The sequence below is a fragment of the Gadus chalcogrammus genome, chromosome 12, assembly GCF_026213295.1.
Source record: "Gadus chalcogrammus isolate NIFS_2021 chromosome 12, NIFS_Gcha_1.0, whole genome shotgun sequence".
Classification (NCBI taxonomy): domain Eukaryota; kingdom Metazoa; phylum Chordata; class Actinopteri; order Gadiformes; family Gadidae; genus Gadus; species Gadus chalcogrammus.
The window spans coordinates 1,300,006-1,327,911 of record NC_079423.1 but is presented as its reverse complement, the minus strand read 5'-3'; the positions used below and the strand labels follow the sequence as shown (position 1 = coordinate 1,327,911).

Genomic DNA, 27,906 nt, shown 5'->3' with positions numbered 1-27,906 from the left:
TCGACCTGGGCGGGACTTTACGTCCTACGTCACTCGCTATGGGTGTGCATGTGTGCGCATAGCCGTCACTCGCGATGGGTGTGCATCAGGCCCATATGATCAGGCCCCCAGGATAGAGTAGGCGCTTACTTCCGCAATCCACCCCTGCTCAGAGGCCAAGCCTGGTATTGCAGCTGTTTAAGCTGGCAGTGGACGGGGGTCCGTCATTTCATGTGGCCCAGAAGTAGATATCGCCGTCCACTCCAATACAAGTGGGGAACAGGATTGTGTCTCCGCAAAAAATGTCTGGATATCAATCAAAGGCTCATAATTATCTTTCTACCCTGTTCTAAAAAAATTTAAGTTTTTTCTTTTCAAAACGCCTCCTCAAGCAGTTGATGTTGGGTGGGCAGCTGAAAGGAGTCGTACTGAAACAAACGGCTCCCTGCTATGGACCTATTTTGAAGTGCACGACATCTGTCACGTTAAAATTGTACCGGGGGCGAAAATTGTACCGGCCTACGTCATCGTTTGTTTACATCCTGACAACCTGCCCGGCAACAGACGACGCGATGCAGAAAACATGTTTCCAAACGACGAAATAACATAATACAGATAGCGGATCGCTATCTGTATTATGATAGATAGCGATAACACTTGTTTTTACTTTATATTTGTATTGTATTTAATTGTTTAATCGAAACAATAAAAAAAATTGCCCGCAAAACGGGCGATCGCGTCAAATGACAAATGTTTTGCCCGCGAAACGGGCGATCGCGTCAAATGACGTAGGAGGGTTCTTGAAACATAATACAGATAACGGATCGCTAGAAAACACTTGTTTTTACTTTATATTTGTATTGTATTGAATTGTTTAATCGAATTTAGCTAGTAAACTGAGTGTTTTAAGCAGGTTTCATAGTCTAGAATGTTCAAGAACCTTCCTACGTGATTTGACGCGTCATTTGACGCGATCGCCCGTTTCGCGGGCAATTTTATTTATTGTTTCGATTAAACAATTAAATACAATGCAAATATAAAGTAAAAACTAGTGTTATCGCTATCTATCATAATTCAGATAGCGATCCGCTATCTGTATTATGTTATTTCGTCGTTTGGAAACATGTTTTCTGCATCGCGTCGTCTGTTGCAGGGCAGGTTGTCAGGATGTAAACAAACGATGACGTAGGCCGGTACAATTTTCGCCCCCGGTACAATTTTAACGTGACAGCTCCATTAACTTCCGAATAGGGCTTGGGTGTCATGACGTAATTACTTTGCGTGGCCGCCATGTTGATGGCCTCCTTTACCGCTACCTGCCGCCCGAACTTCATATGGATCCAAATTATTAATAATGCTGATTTTGTCACCATACTGGTCCCTGGCATCTCTATTTAATGTGTCCCGGTAAATTCCAGATCCTTTTCGGGATTTTAACATATTTTTTCTAGCTATTCTTTCTCAACTCTACTGCTACTTCTCTTCGTTCAACAACGTTATGTCAGAGTTATGTTAACGTTCGCGTAGCCATCAACATGTCCGCCACGTCCCACAATGTAACGCGGATCCCGCGCCCTATTAAATTAAATTCCGAATTAACTTCCATTAACTCCATTAACTTCCAAAATCTGAGATTTGTCCTCTTACTTAACATGAATGGCGTTGAACACGGATATATAACACACATATCATTGAAATAGCTGTAACAGGCACGGACGTATTGATTACCTGAATGATTATGGGAGACCTACGTAATTTTCATAATATTGTTAATTGTCTAATATTAACATTTCAGTTGCGTTGGTAGGTATTTCATTTTCATTTGCTTGTTTAGCTATGTATGACAGGGTTATGGTTAGCTATGTATGACAGTTGACAATGTTGGTGTATTACAATTCATTATTTGGGTAGGCTACTCCAACTTCGTTGCTGGTAGATATGTAAACATTTACTTTTATATAATTTATTGATTGCATTTTTCGTAAATAGTTAGTTGGAAGGAATCAGTTTCTTAAGCAATAACATTGAACTGAACTTTTTAGGCCTACATACGTTTACTATGTTACTATGGTATTATATGGAGCAATCTTACATATTTATGAAGTTTCCAGATCAATAAAGTTCTATCTCTTTTTATTTGAACTGCCTGTATGTCCTCTTGATTATAGTATTACAGTGTGTACCTTGGTTATCAGCTATCATAGAATGGTGTCCAAATGGCTGCATGTGTAAGAAATAGGATTTGAACCAAGTGTTACAATAAAAAAAGCTTTTATTACAAGCCCCCCACCCCAAATTTTAACAAAACACTTTTTTTGGCTGTTTGGCTGGGGCAGAAGAGTGGAAGGGGAAACAAAGACAGGTAGCCTAAAGAAGAAGTAAGGAAAGGAATGAGAGGAAGAACAGTGAAATGAATGAACAGTGTGATAAACGCAAATGATTACCAAAAAGGTTATAATTACTGATTTATCAAATACGCAGAGAAGAGCATCATCGAATAAAGATTAAGGACCTGGATTATATTTTACAGTATTGAAAACTGTTGAAATTACAATTCAGAGTGGAGAAGGCTGAAGGTATTGGTCCTCATGCATCACCTCTCAGCGCCTACCCAGCTGCATCTTATTCCATTTCGAAAAAGCGAGCATCTCACCAAGCAAAGTTTTGCTAATGCCTGCTCAAGTTATTTAAATACTTCATTCTATGGATATCTGAAAATATTTACCGATGGTTCTAAAGATCCCAAAGGACAATGTGGTATTGGCATATATATTCCAGAATTTGAAAAAGGATATGGATATAGAGTGGGTGACTTTATCAGTATACTCAATCGAGATGGCCTTGTAGATACTAAGTTTTATAACAGATAATTCAATACGTGAAGATTTGGTGATAGAGGTAAAGCATCTTCTTTTAAATATTATAAGCCTTGGTTTAGTTATTCAGTTCTGTTGGATTCCAGCCCACCATGGAATATATGGCAATGAAATTGCTGATAAATTAGCTAAAAGATACTAACCTAATTAGAAGAATTTAACCTTAAGTATATATATTTTTTTATTTTATTTATTCATTTCTTTTGTTAATTTGTTTTATTTTGTTTCGTTAGTTTGGTTTTTTCTTTGAATTTGTCACAAACTCCTGTGTAGTAGTCAAGTAGGTGGCGGTATATGGGGAAAAACTATGATCCACCACTAAACTAGAAGAAGAAGAAGATCTCTGCATCCGGTACGTCACGGAATAGGTCACGTGTCTTGGCCCCATAACGCGGAAGCAAATCGCTCCTGTATGTTGCCCTGCGCCACTGAGCAGTTTGCATAGGAATGAATGGGCGGCCATTTTCGGTCTGTGGTCCATCCTTTAATATGTCCATGGTGTGCATGTGAGAAAGGTTTTGGCTTTAGTGTCTTGTGTGGCAACATGTAGTTTGTTGTCATGGTGACTGTCAGCTGTGCGGCAGTCCCAGCCAATCACGGTGGGAGACTATCTATAAAGGCGGGCGTAGAGCACCTGTCGGCCTCTTGCTTGCCGTAGGCTGGGTCACGTTGCGCCTGGGCGTCCATTTCCGCTTACGTGCGGTGACAGGTGAGCTGCCGGTCACGGCTGCATCTCTCTCGCATGTTGCCCATCCAGTACTAATTTTAGTTATTGTTTTGTAAAGGCTCTTGCTTGCCGGAGGCTGGGTCACGTAGCTCCTGTGCGTCTATTTCAACTTCTGTGCAGTGATAGGTGAGCTGCCGGTCACGGCTGCATCTCTCTTATACGTTGCCTTTCCAGCAGTGGTGTATAAAGTAGGCCTACTCAAAAGCCATACTTAAGTAAAAGTACAGTACCTTACTGGAAAATTACTTAAGTAAAAGTAAAAGTCACCTTTTAGAATAGTACTTAAGTAAAAGTATTAAAGTATCTGATCTTTACTGTACTTAAGTATCAAAAGTACTTTTCTGATATTAAATGTACTGAAAGTAAAAGTACAAGTAACCGTTATCGAAACTCCTCCCTATAACTGCCCTCGTCCAATCATGCCTTAGCACTAACTGGCTAGATAGATACCTCGCCAGAGATGGAATAAGAATAAATAATCTTTATAGGTTATTAGCTAGCTTGAAATATTATATACAAATATTACCCAGCGGTGAAAGAACCTTACTAGTTTAAAATGTTGTGCTGGTGGTATTTATTTTGAGGTCGTGAAGTTTCTAATTTTTTGATTGAAACCTGTATGATTTTGCTTCGATTATTGTTGTTTCCCCTTCGTTGTTGATCTTTTTTGAAAACATCCTTCCACTGCATATTGCAGTCCATTTTGCCATGATCTGGATGCTGTCGCGGAGTTACTCCAAAAAAAAATCACTGACAGATATCGTAGCCCGACCTATTATCCCGCAAGCGCTGGTACACGTTACTTAATATTGATTTTGGTGTCATCCAGGATCGCGGATTTTCGGAAAACTTAAGTCCCTGCCCAAAAAGGGTATTTAAATTAGCTTTGTAGCAAAAATGGCACATATACAGCGTATTGAAGTGTATAAGATAGTAGCCGCGTTTACATGGACACATCTATGCCGCATAGATTTCTATGCGGCATAGAAAATGGTCATGCAGGCCTCGACATTAACGGTTGCTCGCTTGCCCGGGGCAACCAAAAGTCATATTTGGGCAAGTTGAGATTGATTTCTGGTTGCCCGAACGGGCAAGTGGATTTTGGGTGGATGTTAATATAAAGACTATTTATTCAAATATTTTTAGAAACTGCAGAACAACCTTTTTTGCAGCAAAATAACACAAATATAAGTATTTGCAATTGATCAGCGCGCCGTCTTCTCTTCTCTCGGAAAGCGAGTTAAAAGACACGCATCGCTTCAGTGCGAATATAGCCCCGCCTTCTGTCACTCGCAGTGCGTTCTCTGGCCGTGATTCGAAGGTGTTAGCTGAAGGTTAGCCAACAAAGCTAGCATCGCAAGTGCAGCGCCTCCGTGAACGGTTTAGGTAGAAGGAAAATGGAGGTGTGCAGTTTGGAAGTACTTTTGAGGCAAATTACCAAGGAAAGTCATATGCAAGAACACGGTTTTGGGTTTCATAACTGTGCACATGCACAGCAATAGCGATCTTTTTCACGAAATTGGACCCTCACAAACTATATATTACATGAAAGCTGAGCTTCCACTTATTCCAACAGTCCAAACCATATCATTCTGTGACTAAAACTCGCAAATAACAACTTAAGAAGAAACGTCCCCTTTTCTTTTAACAACCAAAAATGAAGTATTACCTTTGTGATTTTTGTCCACAAAGTTGATTCTGGTCGAATAAAACCACCATAAACAGATAACCCAGTGTCTGGGCCAAATTTTGCAACTAAACATGGTATTTTCAATCAATGAATAAGAGAAGGTTTCTTAGGAAATGGGTAAATTGCCTTCAATCAGAAAACGAATTCTTCAGCGCAATCTAGTGGCCATATGTTTATTTGCGAGTGTTTGGCTTGGTGCAGTCGAATATATTTGCCCTGAAATTTAAATAGAGGTGTCAAGTGTCAAAATTGTAAGATATCTACCTTTATTTGTGTCTCAGAGTAAGACATCGCTCCCAAATGATAACGACCAACTGATAATTATTTCAGGTGGAAATGTTGTCTTCCACTTATGCTGTGTTCCATGGCTTTATTCACTTTAACCAAGTATCATCCCCATTGAATATTTCACTTGCACAACAATCTTTCTTTGGCACAAATATGAAATTATCGCCCAAGCAGTTGTGGAGATATACTCTATTTACTTTGGGTACATTCTTTCCTGAAAAAAACTTTTCCCCTGATATCGAAAATCCTATAGAATATCGATATATTTTCAGGTATAGTGTCAAAGTTAGAAAATCCAGTATCGTGACTGACAACACTACTTGGCGATAGCTTTAATAGGTTGCAACGGTGGACTGAAATCACTTCATGGCACGATGTGACCGCTCGATAAATAAGTAAACAAAGGGAAGTTTGTTATTTTTTAAGCACAACATGTGTGGAAGCTAACATTCAGCATTCAAAACCAGGCTGCATGCCTGGCAAAAAGAGGCCTGTTCAAGATTCTGATTATAATTTGGGCAAGTGAACATCACATTCGGGCAAGTTGAACCTGACCTGTACTTGCCCGATGGGCAAGTGCTTTTGAAACCTTAATGTCAACCCCTGTCATGTATACGCCTCATTCGGAATACAATTATCTGTTCGGCATAGATTCTATGCCGAATAGAATAGGTGGTGTAGTCCGTTTTAAATCGCCATGTATACACTTATTCCGCATAGATTGGGGTTTAACTTAGAGCAGCCGCAGTAGTTCACTGAGCTCCGTCTGTACTTTTAAGCACACCGAACTTCACCGCTGTCAAGGAAAGTGGATTTATTACCTGATTCACGTCTTTGTTATCACTCCGTAAAAGTAGTCCGGTAAGCGTGTCCGGTTGCTAAGCGACGGGACATGGGTGTTTATTAATGAGGTGTCCGCGCGCGTCCGAGATAACTGTAAATGAGTAGGCTACTACTAGTACTTTTGCAGGCTGAACGTTAAAATACTTCTTAACTTAGAGAGATGGCAGCTGCAGTAGTGCGCAATTGGACCTTCGAGGATTCCTGGTCACTAAATTCCCGTAAGACCACTCTCTCCCACCAGTCTTGGCTGCGGACTCGCATCCAAATTCCTCTTGTTTGCGGCGGAGCATAGGGTAAATATAAAGATCTGACGAGAAATTGACGTTGCTGCGCTGTCCTCCTCCTTCTTAATTGAAGGAGCAGGCAGAGAAAAGCTCTCTCCTGCTGTGCTTTCATTAAAATCAAATTTAAAATCCCCGATAGTGATAAGACATCCATTATGTCGCCGCCGGTCCAGAGACGTGTCAGGTGTGCGCGAGAGACATAACGGACACTTTTGTTACTGCCATGTAGGGGTGTGCCAAAATATCGATACTGCGACATATCGCGATATTTCGTCTTGCGGGACGTTATCGATATGCTGACGTCAAATATCGATATTTAAAGGTCCCATGACATGAAAATCTCACTTTATGAGGTTTTCTAACATAAATATGAGTTCCCCTAGCCTGCCTATGGTCCCCCAATTGCTAAAACTTGCGTTTGGTGTAAAACGAGCACTAGCTGTTCTGCTCGCCTTTGAAAAAACGGAGGCTCAAGTGTGCTGATTTGGAATGTCTGTATTCTTGACGTCATCAGGAATCTCAGCTCCTCACCTTACTCTGCCTGGCCCGCCCAGAGACGTTGGCCCGCCAATGAGACTCGACCGTGCGAGCGCCACATGTGTGTGTTTGTGTGAATACACACACTGTAACGCAAGTGTTTCTTGTCGGTTCTTTGACATGTCTTGTATTTCCACAACGAGACTGTTGTGGGGGTTATGCTATCTCAGCCATGGTTGAGAAGGAATTGGGAGAAAGGAACTTTGGCTTTGACTGGCTGAAGTACATGAACTGCGTCATGCCGCCGGTTGCCACGAGGCACCATCGCCCGGCAGCGGGCAGCCGGCAGCAGGCAGCGCGCGGTTCAGTCGACTTCAGGTTGATGTGAAAGTGGAAGAACCAGAGACGTCGCAGAACCCGACAAAGTCGTTTGTGATTCATTATATCGTCTGGAGGCGCACACCGCTTTTGGCCATGATAATATGTATTAAATGATATAGATTTCTATGTATTATATGATATTATTTAGATATAGAGCTCCAGGACTGTATCGCAAGTGTTGTACACTTCCTTGTTATTTGGATAACCGTTCTGTCGGACTCTCGTCTCTGGTATTTCTACAACGAGACTCGTATTGGGGGTTATCTCAGCCAAGGTTGAGAATGAATTGGGGGGGAAAGAACTTTGGCTTTGACTCCCTCAAGAACATGAACCACGACATGGAGGAGAAAGTGATTGTTGGCGGCGAATGTCTCCAGCTTGAGACCCGCTGAGGGACCACCGCCGGAGGCGGAGGTGGCTAAGCGCTGCCCGGGAACAATCCCTTTCTCCTCCTTGTCGTGGTACAGTCTACTTCACATTGATGAGGACGTTGAAGAACCAGGAACGTCGGAGAACCCAACGCGGTCGTTTGAGATTCATAATATCGGCTCACACATCTTTTGCCGGTTATAATATATATTATATGATATAGATATCTATGTAGGCTATATGATAATATTTTGATATAGAGCTCCAGGACTCCCGTGTGTTCTAGAATATTTACAGAACACGGCTAAAGGCTGTGTGCGCCTCGCCATTGCGATACATCCACTGTAACAGAGCGAATGAAACTAAGCAATGAAATGTTTTCTGCATTTATTTTGTTTTCTAATTTCTGTTACTTTGCATAAAATGTTTTGTAATCATTCTGAATTTCTTCAGTGACACAGATATCGTGATGTATCGTAGTGAAATTTCTTGCAATATATCGATAATCGCAGAATCGCTGTATCGTGATATTATCGTTATCGTGGGTAAAATATCGTGATCGTATCGTGGGGTACCTAGTGATACCCAGCCCTACTGCCATGTATACAGTACATTCGGAACACATTTTAGGAACAGATCTATGCCGCATAGAAATCTATGCGCATAGATCTGCCATGTAAACGCGGCTAGTGTTGTAAACTGCGTGTACAAACCAGCCTGATACAAATAGTAGAATTTTGATAGCCCTTGCCCTCGTCCTAGCCATGCATTGTGTGTTGACAGTCGTAGGAGTTTTGATCGACGTAGCACAGTAACTAAGCAGGGGGCTTTGCGAACGTGCGCTGGGACAGCTGATTCGCCAAACAGGCTCGCAGTCTGTGTTCTACCACAGTCACTCCCCGACGTTATTCTCATATCTCTCATGATTCTTTTTTTTTTTCTAAAGATGAGTTGATTTTGTAACGAGTAACGAAGGTTTCAAGGGAAATGTAGCGGAGTAAAAGTATCCGTTTTCTTCGCAAAATGTAGCGAAGTAAAAGTAAAAGTACAGAGAAATATAAGTAGTAAAGTAAAGTACAAATATCCAAAAAAACTACTTAAGTACAGTAACTAACTATTTCTACTTCACTACTATACAACACTGCTTTCCAGTGCTAATTTTAGTTATTGTGTTGTAAAGGGCTCACTTGGATGTTGCTGCTGGCTGCGCGCTGCTCATCGATACATAGCCGATGTCCCTACTGAACTGTCGCTTTTGTATAGCGTCCCGTTCCCTGCTCCATGCCACGTTGGCCGGGACTGCCCGATTGGGTGGCCGACAGTAGCGGCGCAGCGGCGGCCAATCCACCTATAAAAACCACTGCTGCTTTGCTTCCACGTTATTACCGCCTTGCCAGGGCCAGCTCGGACCCGATCGCTTTGCCGTTCATTCGGCTAGCGATAGTTTGTTCCTTTTCCTGTTGTGTCGCTATCTCTTTTGTTTAGTTGGTGCAACTACATCTTAAAGTGTGTATGTTATGTTATGTAAGAGTTTTTGCTGATTTCTCCTTGTGTTTAGTTATTATAGATTTTGTTTTAATTAATTTCTCTTATTATTATTTTGTTTCCATTATGTTTTCTAACTGGTTGCTCTGCGATCCCCTCAATTCAGGTGCTGAGCCTACGGTGGTGGACTGGTGTCCTGGTCACGGTGTCCCTTTTGTATTGTGTTTGCAGTTGGTTTATTTTCATTTGTTTTACGCGTGGTGTTCCTGGGACCCCCTTTCCTTTGGATGCAGGTGTTCACAGTAGGTCTCAGCACTGATTGGATCTCAGCACCCAATTTCCCTCCTTAGTGAGTAATTATTTAGTAGTCTTAAGAACAGACATTTGTATAAATAAAAGTATTTTGTATGATCGAACTGCCGTCTCTGCCTCATTGCATAACGGACCTCAGTGCCTTTGCTTCATTTGTGCTAGTCCACTTAAAATAAATCTCTGGGTGAATTCCCAGGGTGGCGTTGTCTGGCAATAATTAATGCTACCGATACTGCCTTTAAGAAAAAGGGGCATCACTCCATAGCTCGTGCTGCCACATAGGCTATAGGCCATAGTCAAGTCAAGTCAAGTTTATTTATATAGCACATTTAAAACAACAGTAGTTGACCAAAGTGCTGTACACAAATACAATATTTTGTACATAGGCAGAGATACGGACGCAGTAAGGTATTGCAGTAATACGAGTGATTGAAATTACCATTTAAACCACCAAGTGGTCCAAGCACAATGAAAACAGTTAATACTTCAAGTCACAATGGGCGCAGCCATCTTGAATTCTGTCTCGGAATTTCGCTCGGTCACCGCTGAGTTCAATCGAGATGGCGAGATCGCCGTCCGAGGAAAAGGGGCGTGTTTGTGCGTGTCGCTAGGCAACGCCCTCGGACCTCCGAGACGGATGGATATTAAAACGCACCATAAATGAGTAGGCTACTACTTGTACTTTTGCAGGCTGAACGTTAAAATACTTCTTAACTTAGAGAGATGGCAGCTGCAGTAGTTCGCAATTGGACCTTCGAGGATTCCTGGTCACTAAATTCCCGTAAGACCACTCTCTCCCACCAGTCTTGGCTGCGGACTCGCATCCAAATTCCTCATGTTTGCGGCGGAGCTTAGGGTTAATATATAATAATACGTTGCTGCGCTGTCCTCCTCCTTCTTAATTGAAGCAGCAGGCAGAGAAAAGCTCTCTCCTGCTGTGCTTTCATTAAAATCAAATTTAAAATCCCCGATAGTGATAAGACATCCATTATGTCGCCGCCGGTCCAGAGTTGTGTCAGGTGTGCGCGAGAGACATAACGGACACTTTTGTTACTGCCATGTATACAGTACATTCGGAACACATTTTAGGAACAGATCTATGCCGCATAGAAATCTATGCGATCAGATGTGCCATGTAACGCGGCTAGTGAGGCTATGAGCCGCTATGTAAACAACATAGAATGTTACCACCATTCCCGTGACGTCATCGTATTCTGAAAACAGAGATGGCGGCGCACAGGCTGAAAACATTATAATTTATGCAACTTGTTTGTGCTTTATTCTGAATAATGGTTCATATTTCCGACTTTATTTGTATTTATGGTATATTGAAATATTTAACTAGTGCTATAGACATCTGTTTATTTGATTGCTTCCTTTCCACTTTAATATAAATAGTTAGGGTTAGCTGGTATGGCGTTATCTGGTATGGCTATAGTCTAATGTTAGCTTAGTTCGTGTTGTTTCATCATGTTAATCGCTAGTAATAGTAAGTCATTTGTAGAAATATAGCCTATCATCACACTGTAGGAATGTCACCCACCCTCCATCGCGTACGACACTGACGCTCGTAATCTGTAGTGCAAGGGAGTTCGTGCACATATGGCAAGCCATCCCCGCCAGAAAACGGCATCATTTTGACGTGTATCACCTTCATTACGCCGTAAAAAACGCCGTAAAAGGTAGAAAAACAACGTATTTTTCGCCGTTATGCGCAAAAAAGCGCCGCTTTTTACGCCGCAATTAAACCTTTCAAGCGCGCGTAAAAAGCGCTGTTTTGAACATCAAACCACGCGTAAAATACTGCGCTTTTGTGCACATCACAACGCCGTAAAATACGGCGTTTCTTTAGTATGCTAATAATCTCCGCCCTTCTTTTCTCTCAGCCAATGCATTTGAAGTGTTTGCGCCCAATCGCTGAACAAGAGAAGCAGACCAAATCAGTTCAGCCAGCACAGATCTGCTTTGAGGAGTTCTCCTCTCATTTGTTGTTAGTTGTAGCGTCATATAGATATATATTAGTAAATCCAGTTACAACAGTGTGGTCACCGTGGCCGTGGCCCAATCGATAGACGCTTGCTCTGTAGGCAAGAGGTTGTTTTAAAAAATAAATAAAAATACATTTGCGTCCTCGGCAGCCAGTCAGTTTCGTTCTCAGTGGGTGCTGGTCTCCGCCAGGGCTGCGCCTTGTCACCAATCCTGTTTGTGCTATACATGGACAGGATATCAAGGCGTAGTCGTGGTGGGGAGGGTTGCAGTTCGGTGGTCTGAGGATCTCGTCACTGCTTTTTGCAGAAGATGTGGTCCTCATTGGATCATCGGCCTGTGACCTTCAGCACTCACTGGATCGGCTGGCGCCGAGTGTGAAGCGGCTGGGATGAGGATCAGCACCGCTAAATCTGAGGCCATGACTCTTAGCAGGAAACCGGTGGATTGCTTTACTCCGGGTAGGAAATTAGTCCTTAGCCCAAGTGAAGGAGTTCAAGTACCTCGGGGTCTTGTTCGCGAGTGAGGGTACCATGGAGCGTGAGATTGGCCAGAGAATCGGAGCAGCGGGGGCGGTATTGCGTTCGCTTTACCGCACCGTTGTACGAAAAGAGAGCTGAGCCGCAAGGCAAAGCTCTCGATCTACCGGTCGATCTTCGTTCCTATCCTCACCTATGGTCATGAGGGCTTGGGTGATGACCGAAAGGACGAGATCGCGGGTACAAGCGGCCGAGATGAGTTTTCTCAGAAGGGTGGGCTGGCGTCTCCCTTAGGGATAGGGTGAGAAGCCTCAGCCATCCGTGAGGACTCGGATTAGAGCCGCATGCTCCTTTACTTAGAAGGAGTCATCTGAGGTGGTTCGGGTATCTGGTAAGGATGCCCACTGGGCGCCTTCCTTGGGAGGTTTTTCAGGCACTCCAGTGGGAAGGGGGGGACCTCGGGGAAGACCCAGGACTAGGTGGAGAGATATATCTCAACACTGGCCTGTGAAAATGCCTCGGGATCCCCCCGTCAGAGCTGGTCATGTGGCCCCGTGAAAGGGATGTCTGGAGCCCCCTGCTTGAGCTGCTCCCCCGCGACCCGACCCCGGATTAGCGACGAAGATAGATGAGATGAGATGAATAAAAATACATGTAAAGACGTTTCAAACGTTCCATCGAGTCTCTCGCATTCTACAATGGCCAGCTTTATTGTTTCCCATGGGAGCCGGCGACTAGTCTGCGAGTGGACTATCTGAAACTAAATCGGATACTAGAATTCTTCTTTGAAGGTTGTGCTCCACACAGAACCTCCTCACCGTCATAACGGAGCACTTCGGGGCACTAGATTGCTTTAGAGCGGTATACTGATCGCGTTGTGTGTCTTTCCAGTGTCAAATAGCCTAGTTCACGAATAAAATCACCATGAGGTTCAAGTGCGGCCATAACTAAGGCTAAATATAATTAGACAGTCTATTGCTGGTTAAGGTGGTTGGCTCTTTTTCTTCGCTGCGTTCTGCCTTCTGGTGTAGCCTATAACTATGCATGTATCTATTTTTGTTTTTCTGTTTCAGGTTTAAAAAACCAACACACAAAACACAGAAACACAAATGCCGTTTATTTGTTTATTCCTTTTGCCCTTTTTCAGTTTCAAAACCAAATCAGAAAAAACTAAAAACAATCCTGTTAATTGTTTTTTCTGATTTTGTTTTAAATCTGAATATTCAAAGAACGAACCATACACGGATTCTCCTACCTGCTATATTCTATCACTTTACTGACACACACAATGTGTGGCAGTAAAGTGACAAGATCATTCCATAGACAGTCATTGCAAAGCTGTAACCGAGTATTCTCATTATAGCCTAGTTATATCCTAGTTTTGCATATTTATACATTGCATCCTATTTTCATATTTCATGTGGCATCTGTATTTTTTATGTAGGCTACAGCATCTGTATTTTAAATGTAGCTTATCTTCTTTTTACATTTTACCTTTTGCTGAGGTGGGCGCTGTATTAGCCTACTGTATAGGCTGTCTGTATTTGTGTAAGAGTTATTTGTATTGTGTAACCTGCTGGATTATGAAAGTTAGTTTGGGGTAAATAAAGTGTCTGTCTGGGGGAAAATGCCGTGAAAAATGTACGCACGGTGCGTTCAGGATTAGGACTGATATTATGTCGGCATAGGCCTAATCAATCGGGTTTTAATATTTGAAGCATTCATATCAGTCTATTCTTTTCGTAGGATACTCTGCTGTTGGCCTTGATGGGGAGATATTCTTTTGGTTCCATGCACAAATAGTTGAATCCAACAACATTCCTGCGTCTCCAGAGCCCATTTAAGCACCGTGTCAGACTCAGTAGACTGTTTACAAGCCTCTGAACGTTGTTAGAGCATGGCTCCCCAGTTCATCAGTGTCTCTCTATGGCTCCCTCACACTCCTTTCCACTGTGTATTTATATCGATTGAACAAGAGAGGATGTTACGATAACTCCGCGAAAATAAAGGCTCCATGGCTGTAATAATTTGAATATAATTAACTTATAAAGCTTGTAACAAGACACCTAGATGATCTGGCTGGCTGACTAAAAAGGCACTGAATTTGGAACTTATAACACAGGCGGTCTGGCTTGCGGACTTAAAAGCATTGCGATCATAAAAGCTTGACCATCTGACAAAAGCACAAATCTGACAATAAATGGATTCGATCCGACAACCTCTTCCCTACATAGCAAGCGTCTCTATCGATTGGACCACGGTTATCACAACGTTGAAACTGGATTACTAATATATATATCTATATGAATATGACGCTACAGCCAAATGAGAGGAGATCTGTGTTGAACTGATTTGGTCTGCTTGTCTTGTTCAGCAATTGGGCGCAAACACTTCAAAAGCATTGGCTGAGAGAAAAGAAGGGCGGAGATTATTAGCATACTAGAGAAACACCGTATTTACGGCGTTGTGATGTGCACAAGCGCCGTATTTTACGCGCGGTTTGATGTTCAAAACGGCGCTTTTTACGCACGCTCTCGTAAGGCTCAATTGCGGCGTAAAAAGCGGCGCTTTTTTGCGCATGACGGCGTATTTTACGGCGTTTTTCTACATTTATGGCGTTTTTTACGGCGTAAGGAAGGTGATACGCGTCTAAATGATGCCGTTTTCTGGCGGTATGGCTTGCCATATGCACAGATCCCTGAGACAAACGGCTACGTGCACACATGCAAACCCATAGCGAGTGACGTAGACGTAAAGTCCCGCCCAGGTCGAAGTGGCGTCGATTTAGAGAGTCACCCCAGGAACAGTGCATACTTCCGCAATCCAAAAGTGCTCAGCGGCCAAGCCTGGTATTGCAGCTGTTTTAGCGGGCTGTGGGCGGGTCCCTCGATTCAAGGGGCCCAGAAGTAGATATCTCCGTTGCAACACATTCTTATGGCAAGCCAATTGTCATTTATTAACTAAGTTTGACTATCCGGAATTTACATTGTAGATATCAACAACTTCATTCAAGATATCTGTAATGTAGTTGTGACTAGTCGAAACGACAGTTAGAGATATCTGTAATGTAGTTTTGACTAGTCGAAATGACTGTTAGAGATATCTGTAATTCAGTTTTGACTGGCGAAACTGAATTACAGATCGATGACTTCAAACGTTCTGTCATACATGCAGATATCTGTAATTCAGTTTCGCCTAGTCAAAACTGAATTACAGATATCTCTAACAGTCATTTCGACTAGTCAAAACTACATTACAGATATCTCTAACTGTCGTTTCGACTAGTCACAACTACATTACAGATATCTTGAATGAAGTTGTTGATATCTACAATGTAAATTCCGGATAGTCAAACTTAGTTAATAAATGACAATTCGGCTTGCCATAAGAATGTGTTGCAACGGAGATATCTACTTCTGGGCCCCTTGAATCGAGGGACCCGCCCACAGCCCGCTAAAACAGCTGCAATACCAGGCTTGGCCGCTGAGCACTTTTGGATTGCGGAAGTATGCACTGTTCCTGGGGTGACTCTCTAAATCGACGCCACTTCGACCTGGGCGGGACTTTACGTCCTACGTCACTCGCTATGGGTTTGCATGTGTGCACGTAGCCGTTTGTCTCAGGGATCTGTGCATATGGCAAGCCATACCGCCAGAAAACGGCATCATTTAGACGCGTATCACCTTCCTTACGCCGTAAAAAACGCCATAAAATGTAGAAAAACGCCGTAAAATACGCCGTCATGCGCAAAAAAGCGCCGCTTTTTACGCCGCAATTGAGCCTTACGAGAGCGTGCGTAAAAAGCGCCGTTTTGAACATCAAACCGCGCGTAAAATACGGCGCTTTTGTGCACATCACAACGCCGTAAAATACGGTGTTTCTCTAGTATGCTAATAATCTCCGCCCTTCTTTTCTCTCAGCCAATGCTTTTGAAGTGTTTGCGCCCAATTGCTGAACAAGACAAGCAGACCAAATCAGTTCAACACAGATCTCCTCTCATTTGGCTGTAGCGTCATATTCATATAGATATATATATTAGTAATCCAGTTTCAACGTTGTGATAACCGTGGTCCAATCGATAGAGACGCTTGCTATGTAGGGAAGAGGTTGTCGGATCGAATCCATTTATTGTCAGATTTGTGCTTTTGTCAGATGGTCAAGCTTTTATGATCGCAATGCTTTTAAGTCCGCAAGCCAGACCGCCTGTGTTATAAGTTCCAAATTCAGTGCCTTTTTAGTCAGCCAGCCAGATCATCTAGGTGTCTTGTTACAAGCTTTATAAGTTAATTATATTCAAATTATTACAGCCATGGAGCCTTTATTTTCGCGGAGTTATCGTAACATCCTCTCTTGTTCAATCGATATAAATACACAGTGGAAAGGAGTGTGAGGGAGCCATAGAGAGAGACACTGATGAACTGGGGAGCCATGCTCTAACAACGTTCAGAGGCTTGTAAACAGTCTACTGAGTCTGACACGGTGCTTAAATGGGCTCTGGAGACGCAGGAATGTTGTTGGATTCAACTATTTGTGCATGGAACCAAAAGAATATCTCCCCATCAAGGCCAACAGCAGAGTATCCTACGAAAAGAATAGACTGATATGAATGCTTCAAATATTAAAACCCGATTGATTAGGCCTATGCCGACATAATATCAGTCCTAATCCTGAACGCACCGTGCGTACATTTTTCACGGCATTTTCCCCCAGACAGACACTTTATTTACCCCAAACTAACTTTCATAATCCAGCAGGTTACACAATACAAATAACTCTTACACAAATACAGACAGCCTATACAGTAGGCTAATACAGCGCCCACCTCAGCAAAAGGTAAAATGTAAAAAGAAGATATAAGCTACATTTAAAATACAGATGCTGTAGCCTACATAAAAATACAGATGCCACATGAAATATGAAAATAGGATGCAATGTATAAATATGCAAAACTAGGATATAACTAGGCTATAATGAGAATACTCGGTTACAGCTTTGCAATGACTGTCTATGGAATGATCTTGTCACTTTACTGCCACACATTGTGTGTGTCAGTAAAGTGATAGAATATAGCAGGTAGGAGAATCCGTGTATGGTTCGTTCTTTGAATATTCAGATTTAAAACAAAATCAGAAAAAACAATTAACAGGATTGTTTTTAGTTTTTTCTGATTTGGTTTTGAAACTGAAAAAGGGCAAAAGGAATAAACAAATAAACGGCATTTGTGTTTCTGTGTTTTGTGTGTTGGTTTTTTAAACCTGAAACAGAAAAACAAAAATAGATACATGCATAGTTATAGGCTACACCAGAAGGCAGAACGCAGCGAAGAAAAAAGAGCCAACCACCTTAACCAGCAATAGACTGTCTAATTATATTTAGCCTTAGTTATGGCCGCACTTGAACCTCATGGTGATTTTATTCGTGAACTAGGCTATTTGACACTGGAAAGACACACAACGCGATCAGTATACCGCTCTAAAGCAATCTAGTGCCCCGAAGTGCTCCGTTATGACGGTGAGGAGGTTCTGTGTGGAGCACAACCTTCAAAGAAGAATTCTAGTATCCGATTTAGTTTCAGATAGTCCACTCGCAGACTAGTCGCCGGCTCCCATGGGAAACAATAAAGCTGGCCATTGTAGAATGCGAGAGACTCGATGGAACGTTTGAAACGTCTTTACATGTATTTTTATTCATCTCATCTCATCTCATCTTCGTCCGCTTATCCGGGGTCGGGTCGCGGGGGGAGCAGCTCAAGCAGGGGGCTCCATACTTCCCTTTCCCGGGCCACATTGACCAGCTCTGACGGGGGGATCCGAGGCGTTCCCAGGCCAGTGTTGAGATATAATCTCTCCACCTAGTCCTGGGTCTTCCCCGAGGTCCCCCCCTTCCCACTGCACGTGCCTGAAACACCTCCCAAGGAAGGCGCCCAGTGGGCATCCTTACCAGATACCCGAACCACCTCAGCTGACTCCTTTCCAAGTAAAGGAGCAGCGGCTCTAATCCGAGTTCCTCACGGATGGCTGAGCTTCTCAACCTATCCCTAAGGGAGACGCCAGCCACCCTTCTGAGAAAACTCATCTCGGCCGCTTGTACCCACGATCTCGTCCTTTCGGTCATCACCCAACCCTAGGTGAGGATAGGAACGAAGATCGACCGGTAGATCGAGAGCTTTGCCTTGCGGCTCAGCTCTCTTTTCGTAACAACGGTGCGGTAAAACGAACGCAATACCGCCCCCGCTGCTCCGATTCTCCAGCCAATCTCACGCTCCATAGTACCCTCACTCGCGAACAAGACCCCGAGGTACTTGAACTCCTTCACTTGGGCTAAGGACTAATTTCCTACCCGGAGTAAGCAATCCACCGGTTTCCTGCTAAGAGTCATGGCCTCAGATTTAGCAGTGCTGATCCTCATCCCAGCCGCTTCACACTCGGCCGCCAGCCGATCCAGTGAGTGCTGAAGGTCACAGGCCGATGATCCAATGAGGACCACATCTTCTGCAAAAAGCAGTGACGAGATCCTCAGACCACCGAACTGCAACCCTCCCCACCACGACTACGCCTTGATATCCTGTCCATGTATAGCACAAACAGGATTGGTGACAAGGCGCAGCCCTGGCGGAGACCAGCACCCACTGAGAACGAAACTGACTGGCTGCCGAGGACGCAAATGTATTTTTATTTATTTTTTAAAACAACCTCTTGCCTACAGAGCAAGCGTCTATCGATTGGGCCACGGCCACGGTGACCACACTGTTGTAACTGGATTTACTAATATATATCTATATGACGCTACAACTAACAACAAATGAGAGGAGAACTCCTCAAAGCAGATCTGTGCTGGCTGAACTGATTTGGTCTGCTTCTCTTGTTCAGCGATTGGGCGCAAACACTTCAAATGCATTGGCTGAGAGAAAAGAAGGGCGGAGATTATTAGCATACTAAAGAAACGCCGTATTTTACGGCGTTGTGATGTGCACAAAAGCGCAGTATTTTACGCGTGGTTTGATGTTCAAAACAGCGCTTTTTACGCGCGCTCTTGAAAGGTTTAATTGCGGCGTAAAAAGCGGCGCTTTTTTGCGCATAACGGCGAAAAATACGTTGTTTTTCTACCTTTTACGGCGTTTTTTACGGCGTAATGAAGGTGATACACGTCAAAATGATGCCGTTTTCTGGCGGGGATGGCTTGCCATATGTGCACGAACTCCCTTGCACTACAGATTACGAGCGTCAGTGTCGTACGCGATGGAGGGTGGGTGACATTCCTACAGTGTGATGATAGGCTATATTTCTACAAATGACTTACTATTACTAGCGATTAACATGATGAAACAACACGAACTAAGCTAACATTAGACTATAGCCATACCAGATAACGCCATACCAGCTAACCCTAACTATTTATATTAAAGTGGAAAGGAAGCAATCAAATAAACAGATGTCTATAGCACTAGTTAAATATTTCAATATACCATAAATACAAATAAAGTCGGAAATATGAACCATTATTCAGAATAAAGCACAAACAAGTTGCATAAATTATAATGTTTTCAGCCTGTGCGCCGCCATCTCTGTTTTCAGAATACGATGACGTCACGGGAATGGTTGGTAACATTCTATGTTGTTTACATAGCGGCTCATAGCCTCACTAGCCGCGTTTACATGGCACATCTGATCCGCATAGATTTCTATGCGGCATAGATCTGTTCCTAAAATGTGTTCCGAATGTACTGTATACATGGCAGTAACAAAAGTGTCCGTTATGTCTCTCGCGCACACCTGACACAACTCTGGACCGGCGGCGACATAATGGATGTCTTATCACTATCGGGGATTTTAAATTTGATTTTAATGAAAGCACAGCAGGAGAGAGCTTTTCTCTGCCTGCTGCTTCAATTAAGAAGGAGGAGGACAGCGCAGCAACGTATTATTATATATTAACCCTAAGCTCCGCCGCAAACATGAGGAATTTGGATGCGAGTCCGCAGCCAAGACTGGTGGGAGAGAGTGGTCTTACGGGAATTTAGTGACCAGGAATCCTCGAAGGTCCAATTGCGAACTACTGCAGCTGCCATCTCTCTAAGTTAAGAAGTATTTTAACGTTCAGCCTGCAAAAGTACAAGTAGTAGCCTACTCATTTATGGTGCGTTTTAATATCCATCCGTCTCGGAGGTCCGAGGGCGTTGCCTAGCGACACGCACAAACACGCCCCTTTTCCTCGGACGGCGATCTCGCCATCTCGATTGAACTCAGCGGTGACCGAGCGAAATTCCGAGACAGAATTCAAGATGGCTGCGCCCATTGTGACTTGAAGTATTAACTGTTTTCATTGTGCTTGGACCACTTTGGTGGTTTAAATGGTAATTTCAATCACTCGTATTACTGCAATACCTTACTGCGTCCGTATCTCTGCCTATGTACACAAATATATTGTATTTGTGTACAGCACTTTGGTCAACTACTGTTGTTTTAAATGTGCTATATAAATAAACTTGACTTGACTTGACTATGGCCTATAGCCTATGTGGCAGCACGAGCTATGGAGTGATGCCCCTTTTTCTTAAAGGCAGTATCGGTAGCATTAATTATTGCCAGACAACGCCACCCTGGGAATTTCACCCAGAGATTTATTTTAAGTGGACTAGCACAAATGAAGCAAAGGCACTGAGGTCCGTTATGCAATGAGGCAGAGACGGCAGTTCGATCATACAAAAATACTTTTATTTATACAAAATGTCTGTTCTTAAGACTACTAAATAATTACTCACTAAGGAGGGAAATTGGGTGCTGAGATCCAATCAGTGCTGAGACCTACTGTGAACACCTGCATCCAAAGGAAAGGGGGTCCCAGGAACACCACGCGTAAAACAAATGAAAAATAAACCAACTGCAAACACAATACAAAAGGGACACCGTGACCAGGACACCAGTCCACCACCGTAGGCTCAGCACCTGAATTGAGGGGGATCGCAGAGCAACCAGTTAGAAAACATAATGGAAACAAAATAATAATAAGAGAAATTAATTAAATAAACAAAATCTATAATAACTAAACACAAGGAGAAATCAGCAAAAACTCTTACATAACATAACATACACACTTTAAGATGTAGTTGCACCAACTAAACAAAAGAGATAGCGACACAACAGGAAAAGGAACAAACTATCGCTAGCCGAATGAACGGCAAAGCGATCGGGTCCGAGCTGGCCCTGGCAAGGCGGTAATAACGTGGAAGCAAAGCAGCAGTGGTTTTTATAGGTGGATTGGCCGCCGCTGCGCCGCTACTGTCGGCCACCCAATCGGGCAGTCCCGGCCAACGTGGCATGGAGCAGGGAACGGGACGCTATACAAAAGCGACAGTTCAGTAGGCGACATCGGCTATGTATCGATGAGCAGCGCGCAGCCAGCAGCAACATCCAAGTGAGCCCTTTACAACACAATAACTAAAATTAGCACTGGAAAGCAGTGTTGTATAGTAGTGAAGTAGAAATAGTTAGTTACTGTACTTAAGTAGTTTTTTTGGATATTTGTACTTTACTTTACTACTTATATTTCTCTGTACTTTTACTTTTACTTCGCTACATTTTGCGAAGAAAACGGATACTTTTACTCCGCTACATTTCCCTTGAAACCTTCGTTACTCGTTACAAAATCAACTCATCTTTAGAAAAAAAAAAAAGAATCATGAGAGATATGAGAATAACGTCGGGGAGTGACTGTGGTAGAACACAGACTGCGAGCCTGTTTGGCGAATCAGCTGTCCCAGCGCACGTTCGCAAAGCCCCCTTGCTTAGTTACTGTTGCTACGTCGATCAAAACTCCTACGACTGTCAACACACAAATGCATGGCTAGGACGAGGGCAAGGGCTATCAAAATTCTACTATTTGTATCAGGCTGGTTTGTACACGCAGTATTACAACACTAGCCGCGTTTACATGGCAGATCTATGCCGCATAGATTTCTATGCGGCATAGATCTGTTCCTAAAATGTGTTCCGAATGTACTGTATACATGGCAGTAGGGCTGGGTATCACTAGGTACCCCACGATACGATCACGATATTTTACCCACGATAACGATAATATCACGATACAGCGATTCTGCGATTATCGATATATTGCAAGAAATTTCACCTACGATACATCACGATATCTGTGTCACTGAAGAAATTCAGAATTGATTACAAAAACATTTTATGCAAAGTAACAGAAAATTAGAAAACAAAATAAATGCAGAAAACATTTCATTGCTTAGTTTCATTCGCTCTGTTTACAGTGGATGTATCGCAATGGCGAGGCGCACACAGCCTTTAGCCGTGTTCTGTAAATATTCTAGAACACACGGGAGTCCTGGAGCTCTATATCAAAATATTATCATATAGCCTACATAGATATCTATATCATATAATATATATTATAACCGGCAAAAGATGTGTGAGCCGATATTATGAATCTCAAACGACCGCGTTGGGTTCTCCGACGTTCCTGGTTCTTCAACGTCCTCATCAATGTGAAGTAGACTGTACCACGACAAGGAGGAGAAAGGGATTGTTCCCGGGCAGCGCTTAGCCACCTCCGCCTCCGGCGGTGGTCCCTCAGCGGGTCTCAAGCTGGAGACATTCGCCGCCAACAATCACTTTCTCCTCCATGTCGTGGTTCATGTTCTTGAGGGAGTCAAAGCCAAAGTTCTTTCCCCCCCAATTCATTCTCAACCTTGGCTGAGATAACCCCCAATACGAGTCTCGTTGTAGAAATACCAGAGACGAGAGTCCGACAGAACGGTTATCCAAATAACAAGGAAGTGTACAACACTTGCGATACAGTCCTGGAGCTCTATATCTAAATAATATCATATAATACATAGAAATCTATATCATTTAATACATATTATCATGGCCAAAAGCGGTGTGCGCCTCCAGACGATATAATGAATCACAAACGACTTTGTCGGGTTCTGCGACGTCTCTGGTTCTTCCACTTTCACATCAACCTGAAGTCGACTGAACCGCGCGCTGCCTGCTGCCGGCTGCCCGCTGCCGGGCGATGGTGCCTCGTGGCAACCGGCGGCATGACGCAGTTCATGTACTTCAGCCAGTCAAAGCCAAAGTTCCTTTCTCCCAATTCCTTCTCAACCATGGCTGAGATAGCATAACCCCCACAACAGTCTCGTTGTGGAAATACAAGACATGTCAAAGAACCGACAAGAAACACTTGCGTTACAGTGTGTGTATTCACACAAACACACACATGTGGCGCTCGCACGGTCGAGTCTCATTGGCGGGCCAACGTCTCTGGGCGGGCCAGGCAGAGTAAGGTGAGGAGCTGAGATTCCTGATGACGTCAAGAATACAGACATTCCAAATCAGCACACTTGAGCCTCCGTTTTTTCAAAGGCGAGCAGAACAGCTAGTGCTCGTTTTACACCAAACGCAAGTTTTAGCAATTGGGGGACCATAGGCAGGCTAGGGGAACTCATATTTATGTTAGAAAACCTCATAAAGTGAGATTTTCATGTCATGGGACCTTTAAATATCGATATTTGACGTCAGCATATCGATAACGTCCCGCAAGACGAAATATCGCGATATGTCGCAGTATCGATATTTTGGCACACCCCTACATGGCAGTAACAAAAGTGTCCGTTATGTCTCTCGCGCACACCTGACACGTCTCTGGACCGGCGGCGACATAATGGATGTCTTATCACTATCGGGGATTTTAAATTTGATTTTAATGAAAGCACAGCAGGAGAGAGCTTTTCTCTGCCTGCTCCTTCAATTAAGAAGGAGGAGGACAGCGCAGCAACGTCAATTTCTCGTCAGATCTTTATATTTACCCTATGCTCCGCCGCAAACAAGAGGAATTTGGATGCGAGTCCGCAGCCAAGACTGGTGGGAGAGAGTGGTCTTACGGGAATTTAGTGACCAGGAATCCTCGAAGGTCCAATTGCGCACTACTGCAGCTGCCATCTCTCTAAGTTAAGAAGTATTTTAACGTTCAGCCTGCAAAAGTACTAGTAGTAGCCTACTCATTTACAGTTATCTCGGACGCGCGCGGACACCTCATTAATAAACACCCATGTCCCGTCGCTTAGCAACCGGACACGCTTACCGGACTACTTTTACGGAGTGATAACAAAGACGTGAATCAGGTAATAAATCCACTTTCCTTGACAGCGGTGAAGTTCGGTGTGCTTAAAAGTACAGACGGAGCTCAGTGAACTACTGCGGCTGCTCTAAGTTAAACCCCAATCTATGCGGAATAAGTGTATACATGGCGATTTAAAACGGACTACACCACCTATTCTATTCGGCATAGAATCTATGCCGAACAGATAATTGTATTCCGAATGAGGCGTATACATGACAGGGGTTGACATTAAGGTTTCAAAAGCACTTGCCCATCGGGCAAGTACAGGTCAGGTTCAACTTGCCCGAATGTGATGTTCACTTGCCCAAATTATAATCAGAATCTTGAACAGGCCTCTTTTTGCCAGGCATGCAGCCTGGTTTTGAATGCTGAATGTTAGCTTCCACACATGTTGTGCTTAAAAAATAACAAACTTCCCTTTGTTTACTTATTTATCGAGCGGTCACATCGTGCCATGAAGTGATTTCAGTCCACCGTTGCAACCTATTAAAGCTATCGCCAAGTAGTGTTGTCAGTCACGATACTGGATTTTCTAACTTTGACACTATACCTGAAAATATATCGATATTCTATAGGATTTTCGATATCAGGGGAAAAGTTTTTTTCAGGAAAGAATGTACCCAAAGTAAATAGAGTATATCTCCACAACTGCTTGGGCGATAATTTCATATTTGTGCCAAAGAAAGATTGTTGTGCAAGTGAAATATTCAATGGGGATGATACTTGGTTAAAGTGAATAAAGCCATGGAACACAGCATAAGTGGAAGACAACATTTCCACCTGAAATAATTATCAGTTGGTCGTTATCATTTGGGAGCGATGTCTTACTCTGAGACACAAATAAAGGTAGATATCTTACAATTTTGACACTTGACACCTCTATTTAAATTTCAGGGCAAATATATTCGACTGCACCAAGCCAAACACTCGCAAATAAACATATGGCCACTAGATTGCGCTGAAGAATTCGTTTTCTGATTGAAGGCAATTTACCCATTTCCTAAGAAACCTTCTCTTATTCATTGATTGAAAATACCATGTTTAGTTGCAAAATTTGGCCCAGACACTGGGTTATCTGTTTATGGTGGTTTTATTCGACCAGAATCAACTTTGTGGACAAAAATCACAAAGGTAATACTTCATTTTTGGTTGTTAAAAGAAAAGGGGACGTTTCTTCTTAAGTTGTTATTTGCGAGTTTTAGTCACAGAATGATATGGTTTGGACTGTTGGAATAAGTGGAAGCTCAGCTTTCATGTAATATATAGTTTGTGAGGGTCCAATTTCGTGAAAAAGATCGCTATTGCTGTGCATGTGCACAGTTATGAAACCCAAAACCGTGTTCTTGCATATGACTTTCCTTGGTAATTTGCCTCAATCCAAAGTACTTCCAAACTGCACACCTCCATTTTCCTTCTACCTAAACCGTTCACGGAGGCGCTGCACTTGCGATGCTAGCTTTGTTGGCTAACCTTCAGCTAACACCTTCGAATCACGGCCAGAGAACGCACTGCGAGTGACAGAAGGCGGGGCTATATTCGCACTGAAGCGATGCGTGTCTTTTAACTCGCTTTCCGAGAGAAGAGAAGACGGCGCGCTGATCAATTGCAAATACTTATATTTTGTGTTATTTTGCTGCAAAAAAGGTTGTTCTGCAGTTTCTAAAAATATTTGAATAAATAGTCTTTATATTAACATCCACCCAAAATCCACTTGCCCGTTCGGGCAACCAGAAATCAATCTCAACTTGCCCAAATATGACTTTTGGTTGCCCCGGGCAAGCGAGCAACCGTTAATGTCGAGGCCTGCATGACCATTTTCTATGCCGCATAGAAATCTATGCGGCATAGATGTGTCCATGTAAACGCGGCTACTATCTTATACACTTCAATACGCTGTATATGTGCCATTTTTGCTACAAAGCTAATTTAAATACCCTTTTTGGGCAGGGACTTAAGTTTTCCGAAAATCCGCGATCCTGGATGACACCAAAATCAATATTAAGTAACGTGTACCAGCGCTTGCGGGATAATAGGTCGGGCTACGATATCTGTCAGTGATTTTTTTTTGGAGTAACTCCGCGACAGCATCCAGATCATGGCAAAATGGACTGCAATATGCAGTGGAAGGATGTTTTCAAAAAAGATCAACAACGAAGGGGAAACAACAATAATCGAAGCAAAATCATACAGGTTTCAATCAAAAAATTAGAAACTTCACGACCTCAAAATAAATACCACCAGCACAACATTTTAAACTAGTAAGGTTCTTTCACCGCTGGGTAATATTTGTATATAATATTTCAAGCTAGCTAATAACCTATAAAGATTATTTATTCTTATTCCATCTCTGGCGAGGTATCTATCTAGCCAGTTAGTGCTAAGGCATGATTGGACGAGGGCAGTTATAGGGAGGAGTTTCGATAACGGTTACTTGTACTTTTACTTTCAGTACATTTAATATCAGAAAAGTACTTTTGATACTTAAGTACAGTAAAGATCAGATACTTTAATACTTTTACTTAAGTACTATTCTAAAAGGTGACTTTTACTTTTACTTAAGTAATTTTCCAGTAAGGTACTGTACTTTTACTTAAGTATGGCTTTTGAGTAGGCCTACTTTATACACCACTGCTGGAAAGGCAACGTATAAGAGAGATGCAGCCGTGACCGGCAGCTCACCTATCACTGCACAGAAGTTGAAATAGACGCACAGGAGCTACGTGACCCAGCCTCCGGCAAGCAAGAGCCTTTACAAAACAATAACTAAAATTAGTACTGGATGGGCAACATGCGAGAGAGATGCAGCCGTGACCGGCAGCTCACCTGTCACCGCACGTAAGCGGAAATGGACGCCCAGGCGCAACGTGACCCAGCCTACGGCAAGCAAGAGGCCGACAGGTGCTCTACGCCCGCCTTTATAGATAGTCTCCCACCGTGATTGGCTGGGACTGCCGCACAGCTGACAGTCACCATGACAACAAACTACATGTTGCCACACAAGACACTAAAGCCAAAACCTTTCTCACATGCACACCATGGACATATTAAAGGATGGACCACAGACCGAAAATGGCCGCCCATTCATTCCTATGCAAACTGCTCAGTGGCGCAGGGCAACATACAGGAGCGATTTGCTTCCGCGTTATGGGGCCAAGACACGTGACCTATTCCGTGACGTACCGGATGCAGAGATCTTCTTCTTCTTCTAGTTTAGTGGTGGATCATAGTTTTTCCCCATATACCGCCACCTACTTGACTACTACACAGGAGTTTGTGACAAATTCAAAGAAAAAACCAAACTAACGAAACAAAATAAAACAAATTAACAAAAGAAATGAATAAATAAAATAAAAAAATATATATACTTAAGGTTAAATTCTTCTAATTAGGTTAGTATCTTTTAGCTAATTTATCAGCAATTTCATTGCCATATATTCCATGGTGGGCTGGAATCCAACAGAACTGAATAACTAAACCAAGGCTTATAATATTTAAAAGAAGATGCTTTACCTCTATCACCAAATCTTCACGTATTGAATTATCTGTTATAAAACTTAGTATCTACAAGGCCATCTCGATTGAGTAT

General features: G+C 42.9%; 1 long non-coding RNA gene across 1 annotated transcript; it reads right to left on the bottom strand.

Moving 5' to 3' along the window:
* Window positions 1-20,886: 20,886 nt before the first annotated feature.
* Window positions 20,887-27,390, bottom strand: LOC130393165 (uncharacterized). Its single transcript, XR_008897090.1, has 2 exons — window positions 27,000-27,390; window positions 20,887-23,501 (listed from the first exon to the last, which is right to left on the bottom strand). It is a non-coding gene; the product is annotated as an uncharacterized LOC130393165 (long non-coding RNA).
* Window positions 27,391-27,906: the final 516 nt, after the last annotated feature.